The 25,523-nt window shown below is 39.6% G+C and overlaps 1 long non-coding RNA gene across 2 annotated transcripts in view; it reads right to left on the bottom strand.

Moving 5' to 3' along the window:
* The window catches only part of LOC135106807 (uncharacterized), a 76,510-nt gene extending 51,276 nt beyond the window's left edge, over positions 1–25,234 (bottom strand). For both annotated transcript variants that reach the window (XR_010271473.1, XR_010271472.1), the window contains exons 1-2: positions 25,140–25,234; positions 13,067–13,116 (exon numbers count right to left, since the gene is read on the bottom strand). This is a non-coding gene — a long non-coding RNA (uncharacterized LOC135106807). The remainder of the gene's footprint in view (positions 1–13,066; positions 13,117–25,139) is intronic.
* Positions 25,235–25,523: the final 289 nt, after the last annotated feature.

Raw genomic sequence — 25,523 nt, 5'->3', positions numbered from 1 at the left:
GTGTTTCACCATTGTAGTGAATCTCTAACATTTGTACATGTAATCGTGGCCTGTATATTTTCCAGGCTTCGAACACTGCTTAAAACAAACACAACTGTTTTGTTAGCCGAAGTAAAGAGCGGTCACAAAAGATGACTTACCCTTATGTCACCATGCCAAACACGGAATCCCATAGAATGGGCTAACCTAAGCAAGCTATCATGTAGTTCAGTTATTTTCCCCGGGCATTTTCTTCAAACCGAAAAGAAGAGAGTTGCCAGTTTGTACAATATGACGCTCAAGTCGGATAGAGTTCTAATCACGTTTGTCACTGATTAATCAATTCAGGTATGCGCACTGTCGGGGTGTCTACAGTGTATCATGCGCAGTAATGGCGGAGATGGTGGTATTGTCCTCCTTGCACCTCGCACGGTCAGTTCCTTCCGTGTTTACGCCTTGAATCATTATGGTTTGCTTGAACGCACACTTATGAAAGGAAAGGACGGTCGCAGAGAAGGAGAACTTCGTTTGTAAGGTGTTTGTAAGTTATGAGCCAAACATCCATTAAAGGCTAATACAGACGTGCTTTCGTTTTACTGATAAACGCGCTATGCAGTGCTTTAGTTTACCTACTTAAAGGAAGAAGGGGATGCATGTTAATCTATTGTTTCGAGTTGGTCACAAGCTGTGTGTGTTTGTGTGTGTGTGTGTGTGTGTGTGTGTGTGTGTGTGTGTGTGTGTGTGTGTGAGAGAGAGAGAGAGAGAGAGAGAGAGAGAGAGAGAGAGAGAGAGAGAGAGAGAGAGAGAGAGAGAGAGAGAGAGAGTTACACAGAGGCCACAAGAGGCCTTGCTGTCCTCAGGAGGTGTGTGCTGGTGTGGGGGACACTCCCACACCCTTGCCGCCCCCAACAATCCATGGCGCGCCTTTCCCCTTGGGACTTGACAGCTCCGGCCAACATAAAGAGTTCATTTAGGGGAAACATTCTTGATGGCTACCGACAGAGGACATGTACAACAGTAAACGGCTTAGGCTTATTATAAAGTAATTATTATTTTTTTTTTTGGTTAATAGCTTTGTTGAACAAACGACTGACTTTGGGTGATAAATCGGGCTTTGGAGAGCCAAATTTTACACGGGAAACGCCGGGTAATTCTGCTAGTTAAGCATAAAACTAAAGTATGTCAACAAAATATTCGGCAAAATATTCGCTGCAAAAAAATAACACGCAAAGCGCTTCGCATAAATAGTAACGCAAACAAAAATTGTAATAGAATGTACAGCTCCTGTGAACAGTTTGTAGTCTCTTGTTTCAGTCAGGATAAAAGTCATACTGAAATAAGATGTACACTAACGCATAAAACAGGAAATTGCATGAAAAACAGTCTCACCGGCGGAAATTCACACACACACACACACACACACACACACACACAGTGCACGAGAAAGACAAAAGAGAAAAGGTGAGATTCGAGAACAATGAGAAAGTAAATTTACCAAGCAGTTTGGAAAGACTGAAAGCGAATTTATTCTTTCGTTCAAACCTCAAGGGAGTCTCTCCCCGCCCCACAAGTTCCTCAGCGTTGGGTCAGGGAAAACTGCTAGACGTGTCAGTGTCCTCCATCCTAAACATGCTCAGGTGGCCGGACCAGGATTGTTCGGGCAAAACTGAGCGTGTATTGTCTAACTCTTCCGTATCCATGGAAAAGGTCATGATCTTCACTTTGCGGTGTCTCGCTAGAACTAAGCTGTTGCCTTGATGCAGGACTCAATAGTGTGTGGGTGACAGGTCGGGTTGTCCGGCCGGTTGCTCAGGAGACCCGAGAGGCTGCCTGAGCGTGTATGGGGCCCTTTAGTTCTCGTCCTCGTCTGGCTCATTCACCAACTCCTTTTCATCATAGTTTCCATTTCTTATTCTTTTCTTATCTCATTCCCCCAGTTTTCTACCTCCACTACTTGTTTCCTCCTTTTTCATGTACTGTTCTCAATTAGGGAACGAGAGAACTGTGATCTTTCACTTTGACTTTTTCTTGCAATATATTTTGATATTCCTTTCTGAGCGTCTCTCTCTCTCTCTCTCCCTCTCTCTCTCTCTCTCTCTCTCTCTCTCTCTCTCTCTCTCTCTCTCTCTCTCTCTCTCTCTCTCTCTCTCTCAATCTGTCTATCTATCAGTTATGTAATCACCTGCAGTGGTGTTGTTGAACGTTCGTCATATATCAATGAACAACAAACAACTTAATACTCGAATTTATGCATGTACTATCTCGCGAAGCCAATATTCTTGCAGGCTATTCCAGATATACCACAACTCACGTTTCAAGCGATGAAAATTATATAACATGGTAAGCAAGACATAAATCAGACATACCCTTAGGTTTCATGCCTGAAACCTTAGCTCCAAAACGCTTCCAGAAGACCTTTACAAAAAAGCTTTACATATACTCGAGTAACAAGTCTACCTCCTATTCAGTAATGTTGCAGCTATGATATCCTTTGTAAAAAGGAGAGAAAAAAAAAAACGAGTAGAATAGGATGAGAAAGAGAAGAAAATACTGACCATGTAATCGACAGCATTTTAGTTGGTGCCGCAACCACCACCAACTCAAACGCAGCGAGCATTGACAAGTCAGAACTTCTACCATCAGAACGTAGAAGCGAGAAAAAGGAGAAGGGTTAAAAAGATGCAAAGAAAGTGGAGAAAAGGAAAGCTGATGATGCAATGGAAACTAACAACCACTGGTAGATTTTACAGAGGAACAGTAGCTGTTTAGCAAGGTGACAGGTCAAAGCCTCAAAATAATATACACAAACATATATGTAAATAAATAAATAAATAAATGAATAAATAAAATAAATATAATATAGTATAATATGATATAATATAATATGATATAATATCTATCTATCTATCTATCTATCTATCTATCTATCTATCTATCTATCTATCTATCTATATATATATATATATATATATATATATATATATATATATATATATATATATATATATATATATATATATATATATATATATATATATATATATATATATATATATATATATATATATATATATATATATGAGCGCATAACAGAGGTGATAGTGTCTGGCATGGAGGCATACATTCCTCACTCTTTTTCTCGTCCTAAACCTTCTAAACCTTGGTTTAACACAGCTTGTTCTCGTACTATACATGATAGAGAGGTGGCCCACAAAAGGTACTTAAGCTTTCCATCACCAGAATCTCATGCACTTTATATTTCTGCCCGGAACCATGCCAAGTCTGTTCTCCAACTAGCCAAAAACTCCTTCATTAACAGAAAATGTCAAAACCTTTCAAGATCTAACTCCCCTCGTGATTTCTGGCATCTAGCCAAAAATATCTCCAATAACTTTGCTTCTTCTTCTTTCCCTCCTCTGTTTCAACCAGATGGCACCACTGCTATCACATCTATTTCTAAAGCTGAACTCTTTGCTCAAACCTTTGCTAAAAACACTACCTTGGACGATTCTGGGCTTGTTCCTCCCTCTCCTCCACCCTCTGACTACTTCATGCCACCTATTAAAATTCTTCGCAATGATGTTTTCCATCCCCTCGCTGGCCTAAACCCTCGGAAGGCTTATGGACCTGATGGGGTCCCTCCTATTGTTCTTCGAAACTGTGCCTCCGTGCTTGCACCTTGCCTAGTCAAACTCTTTCAGCTCTGTCTGTCAACATCTACCTTTCCTTCTTGCTGGAAGTTTGCCTACATTCAACCTGTTCCTAAAAAGGGTGACCGTTCTAATCCCTCACACTACCGTCCTATTGCTTTAATTTCCTGCCTATCTAAAGTTTTTGAATCTATCCTCAACAGGAAGATTCTTAAACATCTATCACTTCACAACCTTCTATCTGATCGCCAGTATGGGTTCCGTCAAGGCCGCTCTACTGGTCATCTTCTGGCTTTCCTTACTGAGTCTTGGTCATCCTCTTTTAGAGATTTTGGTGAAACTTTTGCTGTTGTCTTGGACATATCAAAAGCTTTTGATAGAGTCTGGCACAAAGCTTTGATTTCCAAACTACCCTCCTACGGTTTCTATCCTTCTCTCTGTAACTTCATCTCAAGTTTCCTTTCTGACCGTTCTATTCCTGCTGTGGTAGACGGTCACTGTTCTTCTCCTAAATCTATTAACAGTGGTGTTCCTCAGGGTTCTGTCCTGTCACCCACTCTCTTCTTATTATTCATTAATAATCTTCTAAACCAAACTTCTTGTCCTATCCACTCCTACGCTGATGATACCACCCTGCACTTTTCCACGTCTTTTCATAGACGTACAACCCTTCAGGAGGTAAACATATCACGCAGGGAAGCCACAGAATGCCTGACTTCTGATCTCTCTAAAATTTCTGATTGGGGCAGAGCAAACTTGGTATTGTTCAATGCCTCAAAAACTCAATTCCTCCATCTATCAACTCGACACAACCTTCCAGACAACTATCCCCTCTTCTTCAATGACACTCAACTGTCCCCCTCTTCTACACTGAACATCCTCGGTCTGTCCTTTACTTATAATCTGAACTGGAAACTTCACATCTCATCTCTAGCTAAAACAGCTTCTATGAAGTTAGGTGTTCTGAGACGTCTCCGCCAGTTTTTCTCACCCCCCCCCAGCTGCTAACTCTGTACAAGGGCCTTATCCGTCCATGTATGGAGTATGCTTCACATGTCTGGGGGGGTTCCACTCATACTGGTCTTCTAGACAGGGTGGAATCAAAAGCTTTTCGTCTCATCAACTCCTCTCCTCTAACTGACTGTCTTCAGCCTCTCTATCACCGCTGCAATGTTGCATATCTAGCTGTCTTCTACCGCTATTTTCATGCTAACTGCTCTTCTGATCTTGCTAACTGCATGCCTCCCCTCCTGCACAAGACTTTCTTCTTTCTCTTACCCCTATTCTGTCCACCTCTCTAACGCAAGAGTTAACCAGTATTCTCAATCATTCATCCCTTTCTCTAGTAAACTCTGGAACTCCCTGTCTGCTTCTGTATTTCCACCTTCCTATGACTTGAATTCCTTCAAGAGGGAGGTTTGAAAACACTTATCCATCAATTTTTGACCACTGCTTTGACCCTTTTATGGGACTGGCATTTCAGTGGGCATTTTTTTTATTAGATTTTTTGTTTCCCTTGGCCAGTGTCCTTCCTACTTAAAAAAAAAAAAAAAAAAAAAAAAAAAAAATATATATATATATATATATATATATATATATATATATATATATATATATATATATATATATATATATATATATATATATATATATATATATATATATATATATATATATATATATATATATATATATATATATATATATATATATATATATTAGATAAGTTCGAGGATAGAGACGAGGTCAACAGGGACAAACAGGAATTCTTCATTTATTAAAGTTGCAACGTTTCATCTTACGTGCAAATCAACATCAGACTAAAAAATAAAACATTGTTGAATATATCCTAAGTCAAAAAAATATAAAACATAAATAAAAGCACTAAGGTATAGGCAAAGCAAAATGATACGCAAAAACGAAACAAACGGCAGTAAATAAGTAGCAGTGAAGTGAAACGAAGAAAAAAAAAATAGCAATAATATTATTTACTTGCCTGTATTGCTAATTTTTTCTTCGCTTCACCTATCTACTATTTCTTTGTTGCCATTTGTTTCGTTTTTGCGTCACAATTTGCTTTTCCTGCACCTTAGTGTTTTTATGTTTTTCTTTTTTTTTATGACTTAGGATATATTCAACGATGTTTTATTTTTTAGCTTTATGATGCCTTCTGCGTAAAGTGAAATGTTGCAACTTCAATAAATAAAGAATTCTTGGTTTGTCCCTCTTCACCTCGTATGTGTGTGTGTGTATATATATATATATATATATATATATATATATATATATATATATATATATATATATATATATATATATATATATATATATATATATATATATATATATACAATGTATAATGAGGAACTTCAAACGATTGCAACCCAGTGAATCTTCATGAACATGCACAAGTTTTTCTTTTCGGCCTCTGAGGCTAAAGACTTAATCGTCCGTACTGGAGCAAGTAATCCTGAACAGCCACACTAAACATGCATTAAACAACGTTGTTCGAGGTCAAGTTCAGAATGCATATTAATAATAGAGCAAACAGACTTCCGCAGTCCCAAACAGAAAGAGAAGATCAAGTTTTCCCTCTGCTCTTCATCATCTATGACAATGAAATAAAGTTAAAATGAATGAACAAAAATGCAACACTTCCCTCAGGCACATATTGAATGCCATCTGAAAAGCATCGCAGGAAATTCTATAAGTGTTTCAGAATGTAAAAAAAAAAAAAAAGAAAAAAAAGTATAAACTCCGGCTAAAAAACAAACTTGCTAAGCCTCACCAGCATACCAAATTGTTATAAGTTTTCCGTAAACGATAGCTCGCATATTTTTGCATATAATGACGTCAAAGAGGGATTAAGGCCACGCTGTTTTTAATCAGCGTTTTTCTTTTGTTTTTCTTGGAATAAGGAACATCGAAAAGGGGAAGTAGTAATTGATCAAAGGGTCCGAACGGAAGTATTTTTCCTCATCCTTGAAATTTTATTTATTTATTTATTTATTTATTTATTTATTTACTATCTGATTTATTATCAGCTGACTTATTATCAGCGTTTTTCTTTTGTTTTTTTTCTTGGAATAAGGAACATTGAAAAGGGGAGTAGTAATTGATCAAATGGTCCGAACGGAAGTATTTTCCTCATCCTTGAGAAATTATTTATTTATTTACTTATTTATTTATTTATTTTTGGCAGAAGTTTGGTAAACATTTTTTTTTTTTGTAGCTGCATATTTTCTTGTCCTGGCGTGGAAAAAAAATCCATAAAAAGTAAATTAGTTATGCACTCACATGAATAAACAGCGTCGTTGTGTACTCTGAGTAATCGACTGTTCTGGTGTTGAAAAAACAGTAAAAAGTCACAAAGAAAAATACGTGGAATAATTTATTTAGTTGTGCACATTCGTGAATAAACAATTGCAACATTGTATGCCTTTTTAGGCCTTGTATTGATCTGATCTATCTATTTAGAATTAACTCAAGGAAACTAAAAGTTATTTCTAAAAGAAGTGTGGATTGAATTTATGTATGGTTGTCTTGCCTGTTTCAGAGTCTGCCAAGTTAAGATTAAGCTTCCACGACGTCTGACTATTCGTCAGCTGCAGTCTGTTACAAACAAGCTTTTCACAACAATTTAGTTATTCCCACACAACTGTACACACATGAAACTTTTATCATGATGTCAAGTTTCACGAATTCTATAGGAGGAGGTATGCATATCACTTTTCCTATGGTTCGTGGTGAGCTGGCTTTATCAGCTAAGTACTTAACTGGTTTTCCACAACAAGGAGATTCGCGGTTTTCCTTCACCACCACAGTGAGGACTAACCGTTGCTCCTACTGACAAAATTATCTTTGATGAAGGTGAACTCTTTGTGCCTGTGACTTCTTGGCCCTCTGGTAAGAATCTGGCTGGGTCACTAGAAACAGACTGCACTGTGGGAATGCAGTTCTGGCGTGCTTGTTTTACATTAGTAAAGATCCTTTCCTTTGAAATGTTTACACTTTTTAATCTCCATAAAAGATCCTAGTAAAGCGATAATGCAAAGGGATGTTTATTCTATTGTTCTTAAAGTGTACCAACAGTGGTTAGATGCTGTTAAGTCCACGAAATTTGTAAAAAATCTCCAGAAAGTTTTCATCTGGCGGAGAGAGATCGTAGTCAAGTTCTCTCCCTTGTAAAACTCGGTTGCTTACCTCCTTCCCCCTCCGGCAGCTCAATATCGGGGGCGACGTGACGGAACGCCAAACATAAATTTTCGGGCGCGAGGTGCGAAACATATTTCCAGCAAGAGCGTTTTCGAGGGTGAAAAATTTGGGCGTGCGGGAGGAAGGTATACATAAAGGGTATAACAAGTCTCCAATTATCAAAAAAAAAAAAAATCCAAACTAAAGTGGTGTGTGTGTGTGTGTGCATATATATATATATATATATATATATATATATATATATATATATATATATATATATATATATATATATATATATATATATATATATATATATATGAAAGCAATACAAATTTTTGATTGGCAATGATTAAGCATTAAGCAAGGTGCTCAACTGCTCAGGCATGACATGATATTACTGTCTTTACTTTTGTAATATTCTCATTATCGGATTGCAGGGGTGAAACACAGGATATAGCAAAATAGTATTTTTCTGACGTCTTGACAACTGTCTTCCTGAGAGGGTACTCTCTAAGGAAGACAGTGGTTGAGACGTTAAAGAAATATTGTTTCGTTATATCCTATGTTTCATTACCGCCAGTCCATATCCATACAACATTCTCATTCTCATATATTTTCTTTAATGTTAATACTTTGACTCTTAATTACCATAAATAAATAAATAATGTCTATATGGTACCTCATCTCTGAACATTTAGTGATGGTGTCTTAGGCTATATTTAAATCACTAATGTTATGACTGTCAGACATTGGCTGGAAGACATTTCCACTTTTGTCATCTAAAGATAAAAATATTCAGCGTCCTCTCCTGAGACTGGGAGTCTCAAAATGATCTCACTGCGAGAGTTGGGGTACATTTAATTAAATAATAATAATAATAATGATAATAATAATAATAATAATAATAACAATAATAATAATAATAATAATAATAATAATAATGATAACAATAATAATAATAATAACAACAATAATAACAATAATGAACGCTCACGCGCGTGCTTCTCTTACAGGTAATCAACCTGTGCACACTAGAAAGATAGCGTCCTGAAAAGGGAGATATCTCATTTGTTATTTTCATTTCCTTCCCAATCACCTACACTCGCTGATCACTAGACGCGGTGGTAAATATTTTCCACCAAGAGAACGTTTGATGTTTGGTGACCACGAGATTACGTCCCAGGCCGAGGCGGGATGAGCTGGAGGGACTTTTCTACCTTACTGGAGATTACTTCTGTATTATGTGGTAATGGAAAACTCGTATATGATCAAGTTCATTCTGATGGGAACTATAATAATTACTGAAATATATGTTCAGAGGCATATGCTTCGTTTTTATCTATTATCTTATTATCTCATATTTCGCTCTAATATTTCCTTTGTTGTACCTGGATCCACAATTCACACATCTGATACAAGCGGAACATGAGAAAATATTTGTATCTATTGTTACGACCACAATTCCTAGCCCCTTTACCAAGCTGGCGCACCTGGACAAGCTTCACTGAGCCATCGCCTATGTGGACTCAGTGCAGGGCTCAAAAACGGGTGTACGAGTACAGAGTCCTTTGTGATTCCTGCACCCTTTTCACGACAGTCGTAACTCCAGGTCACACTAAGTTGAAGTCGCCATACTGTTTTAACGACCTACAGACAAGGGAGATGCTCCAAACAGCACTTAACACCCACAGGTGCAGAAGAATCGACAACCATGTCTGGGAAAAATAGTTAACACACAGTAACACACATAATTATGATCGAGGTATAATACTCCGTTGGGCTTCCACCCAACGTGACAGTTTTCCCACTGCCCAACTGAGCGTTATAACCTCAAGCCGAGTAGTATCGTGTATTGGCTCCTGGGCAACAGACCTTGTCAAGACCTGGAGAGGGAGTAAAGTTTACTACGCGGCTAATTACTTAGGTCCTCTGCAGCTTAACTGCCTCAGACCGCAGTAGCATTTAAAACAAACAGAGACACTAACAAAAGACACAAGAAACTATTACAAAACGGAAGAGTGCCTACGAACACACAGGAAGGTCAGTCACCGCTCACTGTGCACAAAACTCTACTTGTACGCTTGTACAGCCGAGGAGTCGCTTCCCTGGGTGTAGTGTGTTATTCACTGGGAGAGTACTATGGAGACTTCTATTCTATATAAATGGGCATGGGTGTACGGCCGATAATGACTCACTTATCCCTCTGAAGGCAACTCACCCGGTTACCTGGTATCCCACCATAGTCTCCGGTAAATTCTAGAGCAATTCTCAGTACATCTGCTTCTTCCAACAACAGGGTAGCGTCTGGGATGGGAAAGTGCTCCAACTGCCTTCCCGCACTGCTGCTAAAGGAGTGGGGGGAGGTGGCTGCGACACACACACACACACACACACACACACACACACACACACACACACACACACACACACACACACACACACACACACATACATACATACAGATACACACCCACTCCCGCTCGTCGCGCAGTCTGTACTTGAATAAAACACCTTATTTTTTAAAATTCTTATGATCAAACAAAGGGGGCTAAATGAATAGTGATATTTTCTTTGTCAAGGGCAACTATTCTGCTGCAAACTACGTGAGACTCAAACTTATTAAACAGAGGGAATTAAAGTAAATTAATCGGGGAAGGAGAATGTCTGGGCGCAGAAATTCTTATGGTAAATTAATGTCAGCGAGCGGCCACTCCGCATCGTACGGCTAGCGTCTGAACCCAGCTCTCTCTCTCTCTCTCTCTCTCTCTCTCTCTCTCTCTCTCTCTCTCTCTCTCTCTCTCTCTCTCTCTCTCTCTCTCTTTTATCATTCTTTCTCGTTCGTTATTACTTTCTTCATTGCCTTATCTCGATGTACATTACAGTCTCTACATTTTTTTTTCGTCTATTTAAACACATACACACACACACACACACACAGAGGTAAGTGAACACACATACTAAGGTATTATCTAATCCTGGACTCTATATCACGCTGGGGAGGCTTACCCACAAGAATGAAAAATATTCTTTTATTTGAATATTTCTCCACTCTGATAAAGGAAGGGAGGATTGTTGTATCTCAATGGGGCGGCAGGGAAAAATGGGAACAAAGGCGACCATCCACGTTGAAGAGACATTCGGTATGGGGAAAAATGACGTATTGGGACACTAAAATAAGCATCTGATATCCAGTTTTTTAGTCATCTTCCATGCTCTTCACCCTTCTCCTTAACATCTTTCCTCTTATTGTTATTTTTCCAACTTTACGGAATATGTTCCAAACCATATCTTTTTGGTAATGCGTTCGACGAGCACTAAACTGTCTCCTACTACCTGCTTCGTCCTCATTTCTACACCTTTTCTTATCCCGGTGTTCAAGCTTCTTTGTGTTTTCTTTAATACTCTTGTCTTCAAAACGTGTTCTACAACAAACATCCGTCATTCCACATCTGCCACTGATCCATTTTTTTCTTGTATTTCCTTCAGACTCTACGTAAATTACATTACCTGACATGCGAGTATTGATTATCATTTATTGGCGTCATTCATTCTTTGATAGTATTTTTATGGCCTAGAACACTGATATTCCACGTAAAGGAAACCACAGGTTATTAGGAACTGAATAATTATATAATACATGTGAGGATTCTACTTCATAAGATTTATTTTATTTTCTGTATGATGCACACTAAATATAAAAGTGAGGAAGGATGGTATTAAACCTTGCCCTAACATTTCTCAATTAAAACGATGCCTCTAAATATTCTAAATCTTAATAAAGTTTAATAGTATTTCTTTTTTTTCACAATTTAATGCTTAATATCTAAGGTTGTGGTGGTGGTCATATCCATGGTTATTGAGATTATTTTTCAAATGTAACATATTTCGAGCCTTGTGTGGCAGCGTCACCTGCTCGTTCATTACTTTTTTTCCCTCTCACGAAATATCTGCTAGTGGTGCCATGCATACCGATAGCGTTATTGTTTTCCCTTCCTTGGTATTTGTTTCTCTTGTCATTGTATTTCCACAACGATAATTCCAATAACAGGAGTGTGTGTGTGTGTGTGTGTGTGTGTGTGTGTATACTTCAATATATTCAAGTGTCCTGAAAATATATCTGCTGATGCGAGGCTTATTTTAGAGTCATCATAACATAGCTGCAAAAAGAGCTGACTGAAACCCAACGCAACACTAGCATAACACTATAATTATGAACGCATCACTTACATAACACAATAATTATGAGGCACATGTAACAACAAATATCACGTTGTTTGTCTTCACCTCCATCCCCTACGCTTTGAACTTCGGTGGATAAGTATACAACACTCTAAACATAAGAACATCCGTGATATCAAGGTTGTCATGGATTGTTTTCCTGAGGTACCCATTCATCGACTAAAGCATAAAGGACGACTAGTAGTGAGTGAGCTGAGCACCGGCTATACCTTGCATATAGTAGTGCCATCAGAATAAATATTTCTTATCTGATGTTATTCAGGAATCGATCGTCTGACTCTGAGTAAACAATAATGACGCAATCAGTACCTTCCAAAAAACAGTTTTGTACACCGAAGGGAAGGATTGAAAAGCGACTGTGTTAATGAAAATAACTGATAAAACTACGCGCACCTGATCACACACACACACACACACACACACACACACGCACACACACACACACACACAGACAGCAATGAAAAAAAAAAATACAACAAAGTAAAACGACAAATAACAGAATTACCATACGCTATACTAAAAAAACTTTAGTACCACTGTAATTTGTGATACGTTTTGTGTGATTTTTCTCCATCTTTTTGCTTTTGTTACTTTTTTATTGTAATTTCCCAAAAAACAGAATAAACTAACATAATCTGACTCATGACAACAAAACTTTTTCCTTGTCTAAAATAAAAAAAAATCTTCCTGTTTTTCTTAATTTCAGTTACCACACAATAATGCTTCAAGATGTCCGGCACTACTTAAACGCTGGCACCAGGTAATAGTTCGTACTAACTTCATGACAGAAACCTCCTAGAATTCGGATGGATGTTGTACCATATGAAAACACACACACACACACACACACACACACACACACACACACACACACACACACACACACACACACACACACACACACACACACACACACACACACACACACACACACACACACACACACACACACACACACACACTTTCCTCATGATAACCAAATACCTTGTTAAGAAACATGCCTTCTGGTTTAAAGCGAAGCAGACGTCCTGGAGACCCTTATGTTGGAGATCTGAAAAAGAAGAAGAAAAAAACAATAGCACACTAAACAAGTGATGCATATTATTAAGTTCGTGAATGAAAAGACACAACTGTAATCTCTAGGTAATGAGAGGTCAATATGTAATTGTCCACTTCTGAGCATGATTACTGAAACATTCCTCATGGGAACATGATCTGAATTGTGACAAAACCAGTCCCTAATGATAATGATAATAATGATAATAATAATAATAATAATAATAACAATAATAATAATAATAATAATAATAAGTAAGACAAATAAATAAACAAATAAAAAGGTAAACTATGAAGCAAGTTTCGCGGCAACTCTTCCTCTGTTACTCTGGGATGCAGCACAGAAGATAACAACACATGAAAGAGAATGACTGATGCTCATGTAAAGATCACATTTAACTAGGGAACGCGAAGCTTCTTATCTTTTTCATATAATTTCCGAATGATGTAGGGCAAGCGATGTGATATTCAATGCCTCGAAAACTCAACTGTTTGATCTCTCCACTCGACATAAGCTTCCAGACAACTATTCCCTCTTCTTTACTGACTTTCCTCGTTCCTCTACAAGTATGTTTGATGTAGAGTCTGCACCGAACTTACTTGGAAATTCGTTCATTTAAAATTTCAATTACAAATTTCACGTCTCTGGCCACAATAGTTTCCATAAAGATGGGTATCCTGTATCGTCTCTCCCAGTACACCTCCGTCTAGCTGCTAAGTCTATGCATGGGCCCTAACTTTATGTAGTACTACTCACACATCCCTCCCATATAGGGTGGAACTTTTCGTCTCATCGAGTCCTCTCCTCTCAAACACCGTATTTAAATCTTTCTTCTACCGTAATTTCCTTGGCTCTTCTTCAGATCCTAACTGTATGCCAATCTCCTCCCATGGCTTCGCAGCAAAAGAGCTTGGTGCTCAAACACGAGTGTTCCTTGCCGTTTCTCTCCCATCTGCTGCCTGCGTCTCAGTGTCTAAATAAGTTCTTTTTACAGTAGACGATACGCGCTTCCTTTTGTACTGCTGGACATTAAATGTGATAGACCTGAGTGCTATGTTTCCACATTGCCACCAGCACGAGAGAGAGAGAGAGAGAGAGAGAGAGAGAGAGAGAGAGAGAGAGAGAGAGAGAGAGAGAGAGAGAGAGAGATCCATTAAGTTTATAATCTGGAAAGATAATGTATACTTATCTTCATGAATTATTATGTCCCGCAACATATTACATTTTACATAGAACGAGCAAACAGAAACGGATCTTATGACACCTTAATGGTTCAGAAGTTCCATGTAAATACACTCATGTATAATTAACGAATAACATCTCGGAGATTTCATCAGTGAACTATTTATAGGGTTTCGCAATTACCTATGCTAATTACGAACCTCTAATTTATAGCAAACAGGATTAATTCGTATAGAAAATGATTTTTCACTCAACATATTTTATTTTCCCTTTATGTCTCCGTCTTTCCAGACCGATGAAAGGGAAACCTCTTGAAAGAGTTCAAGTCATAGGAAGGAAAAAAATAAAAAAAACAAGAAGGGAGTTCCAGAGTTTACCAAAGGGAATGAATGATTGATAATATTGGTAAACTCTTGCATTAGAAAGGTGGACAGAATAAGGGGGAGAGAAAGTAGAAAGACTTGTGCAGCGAGGCCTCGGGAAGAGAGGAGGCATGCAGTTAGCAAGATCAGAAGACCAGTTACCGTCAAAATAGCGGTAGAAGATAACAAAAGATGCAACCCTGTGGCAATGAAAGAGAGGCTGAAGACAGTCAGTTAGAGGAAAGGAGCTGATATCAAGAAATGCTTTTGATTCAACCCTGTCTAAATGAGCGGTATGAGTGGAACCCCCAATACATGTGAAGCGTAATCCATACATGGGCGGATAACGCCCCTGTACTCCGCTCAGGTGGAGGGGTTAAAAAACAGGGGTAGATGATTCTGAACACCTAACTTCATAGAAGCTGTTTTTAGCTAGAGATCACATGTAAAGTTTACAGTTTAAAATAAATAAAGGATAGACCGAGAATGTTGAGTTTAGAAGAGGGGGGGACAGTTGGGTGTTAATGAAGAAAAGGAAATGGTTATCTGAAAGGTTGTGTCGAGTTGATAGATGAAGGAATTGAGTTTTTGAGGCAGTGAAGAATTATAAGCTACCACAATCTGAAATTTTAGAGAGAACAGAAGTCAGGCGTTCTGTGGCTTTCCTGCGTGACCTGTTTACTTACTGATGGGTTGGACGTCCATGAAAAGACGTGGAAAAGTGTATGGTGGCATCATATGCATACGAATGGATAGGATAAGAATTTTTTTTTTTTATTTAGGAGAGACACTGGCCAAGGGCAACAAAAATCCAATAAAAAAATGCCCACTGAAATGCCAGTCCCATAAAAGGGTCCAAAGCGGCAGTCAGAAATTGAAGGATAAGTGTCTTGAAACCTCCCTCTGGAAGGAATTCAAGTCATAGGAAGGTACAAATACAGAAGCAGGCAGGGAGTTTCAGAGTTTACCAGAGAAAGGGATGAATGATTGAGAATACTGGTTAACTCTTGCGTTAGAGAGGTGGACAGAATAGGGGTGAGAGAAAGAAGAAAGTCTTGTGCAGCGAGGCCGCGGAAGGAGGGGAGGCATGCAGTTAGCAAGATCAGAAGAGCAGTTAGCATGAAAATAGCGGTAGAAGACAGCTAGAGATGCAACACTGCGGCGGTGAGAGAGAGACTGAAGACAGTCAGTTAGAGGAGAGGAGTTGATGAGACGAAAAGCTTTTGATTCCACCCTGTCTAGAAGAGCAGCATGAGTGGAACCCCCCCGGACAAGTGGAGCATACTCCATACATGGAGGGATAAAGCCCTTGTACAGAGTTAACAGCTGAGGGGTGAGAAAACTGGCGGAGACGTCTCAGAATGCCTAACTTCATAGAAGCTGTTTTAGCTAGAGATGAGATGTGAAGTTTCCGGTTCAGATTATAAATAAAGGACAGACCGAGGATGTTCAGTGTAGAAGAGGGGGACAATTGAGTGTCATTGAAGAAGAGGGGATAGTTGTCTGGAAGGTTGTGTCGAATTGATAGATGAAGGAATTGAGTTTTTGAAGCATTGAACAATACCAAATTTCCTCTGCCCCAATCAGAAATTTTAGAAAGATCAGAAGTCAAGCGTTCTGTGGCTTCTCTGCGTGAAATGTTTACTTCCTGAAGGGTTGGACGTTTATGAAAAGACGTGGAAAAGTGCAAGGTGGTATCATCAGCATAGGAGTGGATAGGACAAGAAGTTTGGTTTAGAAGATCATTAATGAATAATAAGAAGAGAGAAGATGACAGGACAGCCCTGAACCACTGTTAATAGATTTAGGAGAAGAACAGTGACCGTCTACCACAGCAGCAATAGAACGGTCAGAAAGGAAACTTGAAATGAAGTTACAGAGAGAAGGATATAAGCCGTAGGAGGGTAGTTTGGAAATCAAAGCTTTGTGCCAGACTCTATCAAAAGCTTTTGATATGTCCAAGACAACAACAAAAGTTTCACGAAAATCTCTAAAAGAGGATGACCAAGACTCAGTAAGGAAAGCCAGAAGATCACCAGTAGAGCGGCCTTGACGGAGCCTATACTGTCGATCAGATAGATAGATGTTTAAGAATCTTCCTGTTGAGAATAGATTAAAAAACTTAAGATAGGCAGGAAATTAAAGCAATAGGACGGAAGTTTGAGGGATTAGAACGGTCACCCTTTTTAGGAACAGGCTGAATGTAGGCAAACTTCCAGCAAGAAGGAAAGGTAGATGTTGACAGACAGAGCTGAGAGAGTTTGACTAGGCAAGGTTGCAAGCACGGATGCACAGTTTCGGAGAACAATAGGAGGGACCCCATCAGGACCATAAGCCTTCCGAGGGTTTAGGCCAGCAAGGGCATGGAAAACATCATTGCGAAGAATTTTAATAGGTAGCATGAAGTAGTCAGAGGGTGGAGGAGAGGGAGGAACAAGCCCAGAATCGTCCAAGGTAGAGTTCTTAGCAAAGGTTTGAGCGAAGAGTTCAGCTTTAGAAATAGATGTGATAGCAGTAGTGCCATCTGGTTGAAATAAAGGAGTGAAAGAAGAAGAAGCAAAGTTATTGGAGATATTTTTGGCTAGATGCCAGAAGTCACGAGGGGAGTTAAAACTTGAAAGGTTTTGACACTTTGTTAATGAAGGAGTTTTGGGCTAGTTAGAGAACAGACTTGGCATGATTCCGGGCAGAAATATTAAGTGCATGAGATTCTGGTGATGGAAGGCTTAAGTACCCTTCGTGGGCCACCTCTCTATCATGTATAGGAAGAGAACAAGCTGTGTTAAACCAAGGTTTGGAAGGTTTAGGTCAAGAAAAAGAGTGAGAAATGTACACCTCCATGCCAGATACTATCACCTCCGTTATGCGCTCACTACACAAAGACGGGTCTCTGACACGGAAGCAGTAGTCATTCCAAGGAAAATCAGCAAAATACCTCCTCAGGTCCCCCCAACTAGCAGAGGTAAAACGCCAGGAGCACCTTCGCTTAGGGGGATCCTGAGGAGGGATTGGAGCGATAGGACAAGATACAGATATGAGACTGATCGGAGGAGCCCAACGGAGAAGATAGGCTGACAGCATAAGCAGAAGGATTAGAGGTCAGAAAAAGGTCAAGAATGTTGGGCGTATCTCCAAGACGGTCAGGAATACGAATAGGGTGTTGCACCAATTGCTCTAAGTCGTGGAGGATAGCAAAGTTGAAGGCTAGTTCACCAGGATGATCAGTGAAGGGAGAGGAAGGCCAAAGCTGATGGTGAACATTGAAGTCTCCAAGAATGGAGGTCTCAGCAAAAGGGAAGAGGGTCAGAATGTGCTGCACTTTGGAAGTTAAGTAGTCAAAGAATTTCTTATAGTCAGAGGAGTTAGGTGAGAGGTATACAGCACAGACAAATTTAGTTTGAGAGTGACTCTGTAGTCGTAGCCAGATGGTGGAAAACTCGGAAGATTCACGAGCGTGGGCGCACATAAACGCAACATCCAGCTTTGGATAAAAAAATGAGGATAGAGAAAGTAGGAGGGTACAGAAAAGGGGCTACTGTCAGTTGCCTCAGACTCCTGAGTTTCAATGAGGAAAAGAAGATGAGGTTTAGAAGAGGAGAGGTGGTGTTCTACAGATTGAAAATTAGATCTTAGACCACGAATGTTGCAGAAGTTAGTGAAGAAAAAATTGAGGGGGGTGTCAAGACACTTAGGGTCGTAGACAGAAAGGCAGTCCGACCTGGGGATATTTATGGTCCCCTCCCCAGATGGGGACTTCGAGGCTGGTGTAGGAGTCGCCATGATAATTTTAAAATTTTTGAGTGAAGGATGTGTGTGTTATTAGGTGGTTGAAGTTTTGCGTGGAGGAAGAGAGTTGTCTTTATAGAGGGCAGGCTGTGACTGCCTCCTTTTGTTGTGAGACAGAAAGGGAAACGTTCAGTGAGGTCACAGCTGGGTTTAATGATAAGTTCACAGCACCCCCTGAACAGTGCTTTAGACCTCACTGGGAGTAATTACCGTTTCGGCAGGTGTCTACATTATATGGATACAAGTACCGGTGATCAGGTATGGTTACAGTTTCGGATCGTTCCTGGTGTTTCGTGATTCACAGTATTATTGTCGTGACTTTTGCGGCTATTCAGGAGAGAGAGAGAGAGAGAGAGAGAGAGAGAGAGAGAGAGAGAGAGAGAGAGAGAGAGAGAGAGAGAGAGAGAGAACTTGTCACAGTACATGCGTAATGGTCTCATAATTTTTGGCGACATAAATACAAGGTGTAACAAAAACATTACAAAAATTTTACCATTTGTGTATGAGTCAAGATGTCTTCTCTTATCCAAAACTAAAGGACACCATTAACAGAAATGATTATGCAGAATTGCTGTCTCCTATCAGTACTGATAATAATTTGTTGGTGTTGAACAATCTGAAGACAGCTGAAAAGCGTGATATATGGATCTCTGAACTGGATGAGTGTTGTGTCACCTCGTTTGTTACGTTTCGTTATTGACTTTTCTGTAGTAAGTCGCAGTGACCTCCCTTCCGATCATGTCCCACTAACCATTACTGTCACCAGCACAGGGATTGACCTTGATAACATAGTGGATTGTGCAACATTTCTAGGAGGGCATGCTGCACTGCTTGGGCGCAGCGGGAAAACAAGCCTGACTGAAAAACCTCTTACTTACCACAAGACAGACAGAAAAATTTTCGAGAAGCATTATACAATATATGTCAAACATACGAAATGATGGTATTTAGATGTTATGGTAAGCTGTCTATCGGACACTTTGTGTACTTGTGCTAAGAACAGTGTTACTGAGGATGACGAAAATACGTATGTTAAGAACATGGATTTAGGCAGATGGGAGAAGTTGCTATGGATGGGCAATAAACTGAAAAAGAGACTACAATATATCAGCTCATGGTGATGGCACTGTAGCAAGCGATGCAGAGTTCAGGAACCACTTTAAGGAAGTACTAAATCCTCCCCAAGGTATTATTGCCTATGAAGAATCAGACGTGACTACAGACGTTAGTATCCGTCCTGGACGAACCCATATCTCCCTCAGAGGTACGTAATCAGGTGAAAAGTTGAGGTCTGATGAGGCATGGGTCTAGATGGTATTCCTCAAGGCGTGTTCTCACTCTTGCCAGCACAATGGATGGTTACCCTTGTCACACTATTTATCAACATCTTTACATCTGGTGTATTCCCGCAGGCATGCATGGTTAAAAGCGAAAGTCTTTGTTATTTTTAAGAAAGGAGCTAAGACCAATCCTAATAATAATATTGTCATAAATTCCTTTGTTAAACTATGAAATGGTATTGTATGAACGCCTGAGTCAGTGGATCAAGCCAGACAGAGAGCAGGTGGGAGCACAAAGAAAACGGGAATGTGTAGCGCATATCGTGACACTCAATTTATTACTAACATTTTATTACTAACATCGCGGAGTTAAAGAAAATTAAATTATTCGTAGTATTTGTTGATTTAACTACGGCTTATATCATAGTTCCCAGACAAAAACTGTTCACGAGGTTGGGATGTGGAGGGGTAATGCTAGAGTGGGTGGCCATGTACAGCACCAAAAAAAGTGTGATAGGTTCTGCTCTATTGACATCCTCACAAGGGGTTAGGCAAGGTTCTTCCACCTATTGCTTACTTTTAATTATTTTTGGTAATGTGTTAATTAGAAACGTAGACCAGGATTCATTGAGTGGTTACAGATGTTTATGATGATACAGTTTTATCAACGAGTAGGGAAAGCATCTATACAAAGCTGAAATTATTGCACGACTATTGTAGAGAGTATGGAGTGAAAGTGAACAGTGAGAAGACCAAGTTTTTTGTTATTAATGGTGATGGAGGTTATTTTGAGTCGTTTCGTGTGGGCGAGATGTATATTACGTATTGTACCAGCTACCTGTATTTAGGTTCACCGTTTACGTGCGAAGGCTCACTCTCCTCAAGCAGTCAAGCTACATGCAAAAACAAGATGTGCCATGTACTTAAGTTTATTTAATAAAAAAAAAAAGAAAAAATAACGACATTCCTTTTATAGCAAAGAGGCGGGTGTTCGACGCAGCACTAGCGTCAATGTCATCCCTCGTGTATGGCTGAGAGTCATGGTTGAGTGCTGACATGAAGCCCGTGGTCAAGCTGCACAACTGGGCCCTGAGGCAACTGTTAGGTGGGAGGGAAACTACTCCCAATATTGTCTGTTATGTTGAGTCTAGTTACCCGGCGCTACCTGATCTTATAAATCATTAACAACATAGATTTCTGAGAAAAAAATGTGGAGTGAGAGTTCATGCATGGATGATGATCCATTTTCTTTTGCAATAAGAAAAGTCATGACAGTACATACACCGATAGGAAAGATCGTGGGCGACATGACAACATAACTGCTAGATATGTCTGTGTTGTTAGAGAAAGCTAGAAATTGTTAAAGGGAGTCTGTTACGGCGAGATGTATTATATACCGTGAGATCAACCCTACTTTGACTACACACGTTATCTAAATCCCTTCCCCCCTCCAGTTTAGATTATAAATAAAGGACAGACCGAGGATGTTCACTGTAGAAGAGGGGGGCAGTTGAGTGTCACTGAAGAGGGGATTGTTGTCTGGAAGGTTGTTTCGAGTTGATAGATGAAGGAATTGAGCTTTTGAGGCATTGAACAATACCAAATTTCCTCTGCCCCAATCAGAAATTTTAGAAAGATCAGAAATCAGGCGTTCTGTGGCTTCCCTGCGTGAAATGTTTACTTCCTGAAGGGTTGGATGTCTCTGAAAAGACGTGGAAAAGTGCAGGGTGGTATCATCAGTATAGGTGTTGATAGGACAAGAAGTTTGGTTTAGAAGGGGTTTAGAACTGCAAAGTCGAGCGTTGCAATAAACGTATGTTTGAAGTTCTGCGTTACATAACAGAAACAAAATACTCATGCGATGAATGGTTTCCTCAATTAGCGTGCTGTATCAACTCAGCGATTCATTCTACCATCAACGAGTCTCCTTATTCCATTCTGTTTGGTAAAGACAAGAGTTTTCCATACGAGTTTCTTCACAGCGCTCCGCGTCCTGTGTACAACATGGATGACTACGTCAAATGTCGTCTGCGTGATTTTCAGTACACACATAAGATAATCCATGGTCGCCTCATTACGTCGCAAAGTGAGATGATGGAGAAACAACACCGCCGAGCTACAGATTCCTCCATCGAAGTAGGTGATATCGTTTTCACTAGAATTCACGATCGCGACTCTAAGTTAAACCCATTGTTCACTGGCCCTTATCGTGCAATTGAATCTCTCTTTAACGATGATATACACATCTATTCCTCCCCAACCACGCATAGAAATAGGTAAAAAGACGGGTAAGTAAACAAACATGCATTTATAAATATACAATTTTAGATATTTCAGGTAATAAGTGGAATGTTTTATCACTGCGAAAATTAGTGTTAAAGCTCCTGCAACACTTAATTATGAATATCATTAATATAAGTTACGTACTTATTTCTGTACCTTGCAAATGGGCTGTATTGTACGTAGCTGAAACAGCCTCACCAATCCGCACTACACTCTTCATGCTAATTGCAAACTCAGTCATAACTGGTGAGCAATAATTATGAGTGTCAAGTGAGTTGTGGCCGCGGTGGGAGTCTGCCTTGAATGATGCGCGCTATAACATTAGTCACCCTGAAAATTGTTGGCGACTCACCCAGAGAGAGAGAGAGAGAGAGAGAGAGAGAGAGAGAGAGAGAGAGAGAGAGAGAGAGAGAGAGAGAGAGAGAGAGAGAGAGAGACACGTGGGTCATATTTTTATATATTATATATACATTCGAAACAATAATTACTCCCAGTGAGGTCTATCATTAACCCAGCTGTGACCTCACTGAACGTTTCCCTTTCTGTCTCACAATGCAAGGGGCCAGTCACAGCCTGCCAGTCACAGTCTGCCCTCTTCCTTCACACAAAATTACAAGCACCTAATTACACACACATACACTTCACTCAAAATTCAGAATTGTCATGGCGAGTCCTACACCAGCCTCGGAGGCGTACATTCCTCACTCTTTTTCTCGACCTAAACTTTCCAAACCTTGGTTTAACACAGCCTGTTCTCGTGCTATACATGATAGAGAGGTGGCCCACAAAAGGTATTTGAGCCTCCCATCACCAGAATCTCATGCACTTTATATTTTTGCCCGGAACCATGCTGTTTGCTCTTCAACTAGCTAAGAACTCCTTCATTAATAGAAAGTGTCATAATCTTTCAAAGTCTAACTCCCCTCGTGACTTCTGGCATCTAGCCAAAAACATCCCCAATACCTTTGCTTCTTCTTTCCCTCCTTTATTTCAACGAGATGCCACCACTGCTATCACATCTATCTCTAAAGCAGAACTCTTCGCTCAAACCTTTGCTAAAAACTCTACCTCGGATGATTCAGGGCTTGTACTTCCCTCTCCTCCGCCCTCTGACTATTTCATGCCGCCTATTAAAATTCTTCGCAATGATGTTTTCCATGCCCTTGCTGGCCTGAACCCTCGGAAGGCTTATGGACCTGATGGGGTCCCTCCTATTGTTCTCCGAAATTGCGCAATCGTGCATGCACCTTGCCTAGTGGAACTCTCAACTCTGTCTATCAACATCTACCTCTCCTTCTTACTGGAAGTTTGCCTACATTCAGCCTGTTCCTAAAAAAAGGTGACCATTCTAATCCCTTAAACTACCGTCCTATTGCTTTAACTTCCTGCCTATCTAAAGTTTTTTAATCTATCCTCAACGGGGAAGATTCTTAAACATCTATCACTAAACAACCTTCTATCTGACTGCCAGTCTGGGTTCCGTCAAGGCCGCTCTACTGGTGATGCTCAACATAAGTTTAATGCTGTCTGTGGCAAGTAACGAAAAAATCCATTATTATCTCCATAATCTCAATACTATTTTTTTTAGCATTTTATTTTAATGATAAGCTGCAATATATATATATATATATATATATATATATATATATATATATATATATATATATATATATATATATATATATATATATATATATATATATATATATATATATATATATATATATATAAAGACGGGTCTCTGACACCGAAGCAGTAGTCATTCCAAGGAAAATCAGCAAAATACCTCCTCAGGTCCCCCCAACTAGCAGAGGCAAAACGCCAGAGGCACCTTCGCTTAGGGGGATCCTGAGGAGGGATTGGAGTGATAGGACAAGATAAAGATATGAGATTGTGATCGGAGGAGCCCAACGGAGAAGAAAGGGTGACAGCATAAGCAGAAGGATTAGAGGTCAGGAAAAGGTCAAGAATGTTGGGCGTATCTCCAAGACGGTCAGGAATACGAGTAGGGTGTTGCACCAATTGCTCTAGGTCATGGAGGATAGCAAAGTTGTAGGCTAGTTCACCAGGATGGTCAGTGAAGGGAGAGGAAAACCAAAGCTGGTGGTGAACATTGAAGTCTCCAAGAATGGAGATCTCTGCAAAAGGGAAGAGGGTCAGAATGTGCTCCACTTTGGAAGTTAAGTAGTCAAAGAATTTCTTATAGTCAGAGGAGTTAGGAGAGAGGTATACAGCACAGATAAATTTAGTATGAGAGTGACTCTGTAGTCGTAGCCAGATGGTGGAAAACTCGGAAGATTCAAGAGCGTGGGCACGAGAGCAGGTTAAGTCATTGCGCACATAAACACAGCATCCAGCTTTGGATCGAAAATGAGGATAGAGAAAGTAGGAAGGAACAGAAAAGGGGCTACTGTCAGTTGCCTCAGACACCTGAGTTTCAGTGAGGAAAAGAAGATGAGGTTTAGAAGAGGAGAGGTGGTGTTCTACAGATTGAAAATTAGATCTTAGACCGCGAATGTTGCAGAAGTTAATGAAGAAAAAGTTGTGGGGGGTGTCAAGACACTTAGGGTCGTCGACAGAAAGGCAGTCCGACCTGGGGACATTTTATGGTCCCCTCCCCAGATGGGGACTCCGAGGCTGGTGTAGGAGTCGCCATGATGATTTTAAAATTTTTGGGTGAAGGGTGTGTGTGTTATCAGGTGCTTGTAGTTTTGTGAGGAGGAAGAGAGTTGTCTTTGGAGGGCAGGCTGTGACTGCCCCCTTGTGTTGTGAGACACAAAGGGAAACGTTCAGTGAGGTCACAGCTGGATTTAATGATAAGTTCACAGCACCCCCTGAACAGTGCTTTAGAACTCACTGGGAGTAATTATCATTTCGGCAGGTGTCTACTGCCTCCTCCTCCAAATTATATATATATATATATATATATATATATATATATATATATATATATATATATATATATATATATATATATATATATATATATATATATATATATATATATATATATATATATATATATATATATAATTGATACTACTGCGTATAGTCAAAATTATTTATATACTTTGAATTATGATGATGAGTAGGCTAATGAACATTTGGTATATCTAGTAGTTACCATTGTGAAACGGCGTATTCAAGGTAATATGAAGCGCTCATCATACATTGACCATCTAATGTTGTCCTGTTACCCAAAAATAATGAGCACCACTGAAAAAGAGAAAAATAAAAGATTAAACGGATATTTGGTTGTTGGCTTTCGTTTGGCAGCCGTTCTTTTAACATGGATTAAAAAAAAAGAAAAAAAAAACATCTCACATAAAAAGGATGCAATGGAAAGCCATACATATGGTGCACAGATATACGTAGATCTTGTCTCCAGCTATGGCTATGATCCACGCATAAGCAAACCCACGCGAGTATTTAATAGGAGTGCAACACTAATTGACCATGTGTGGTCTAATAACATTGATATTGTCTCAGGAACAGGTATTCCAACACT

Source organism: Scylla paramamosain, chromosome 14, assembly GCF_035594125.1.
Source record: "Scylla paramamosain isolate STU-SP2022 chromosome 14, ASM3559412v1, whole genome shotgun sequence".
NCBI classification, from domain to species: Eukaryota; Metazoa; Arthropoda; class Malacostraca; order Decapoda; family Portunidae; genus Scylla; species Scylla paramamosain.
This window is presented reverse-complemented; position numbering and strand designations above follow the sequence as displayed.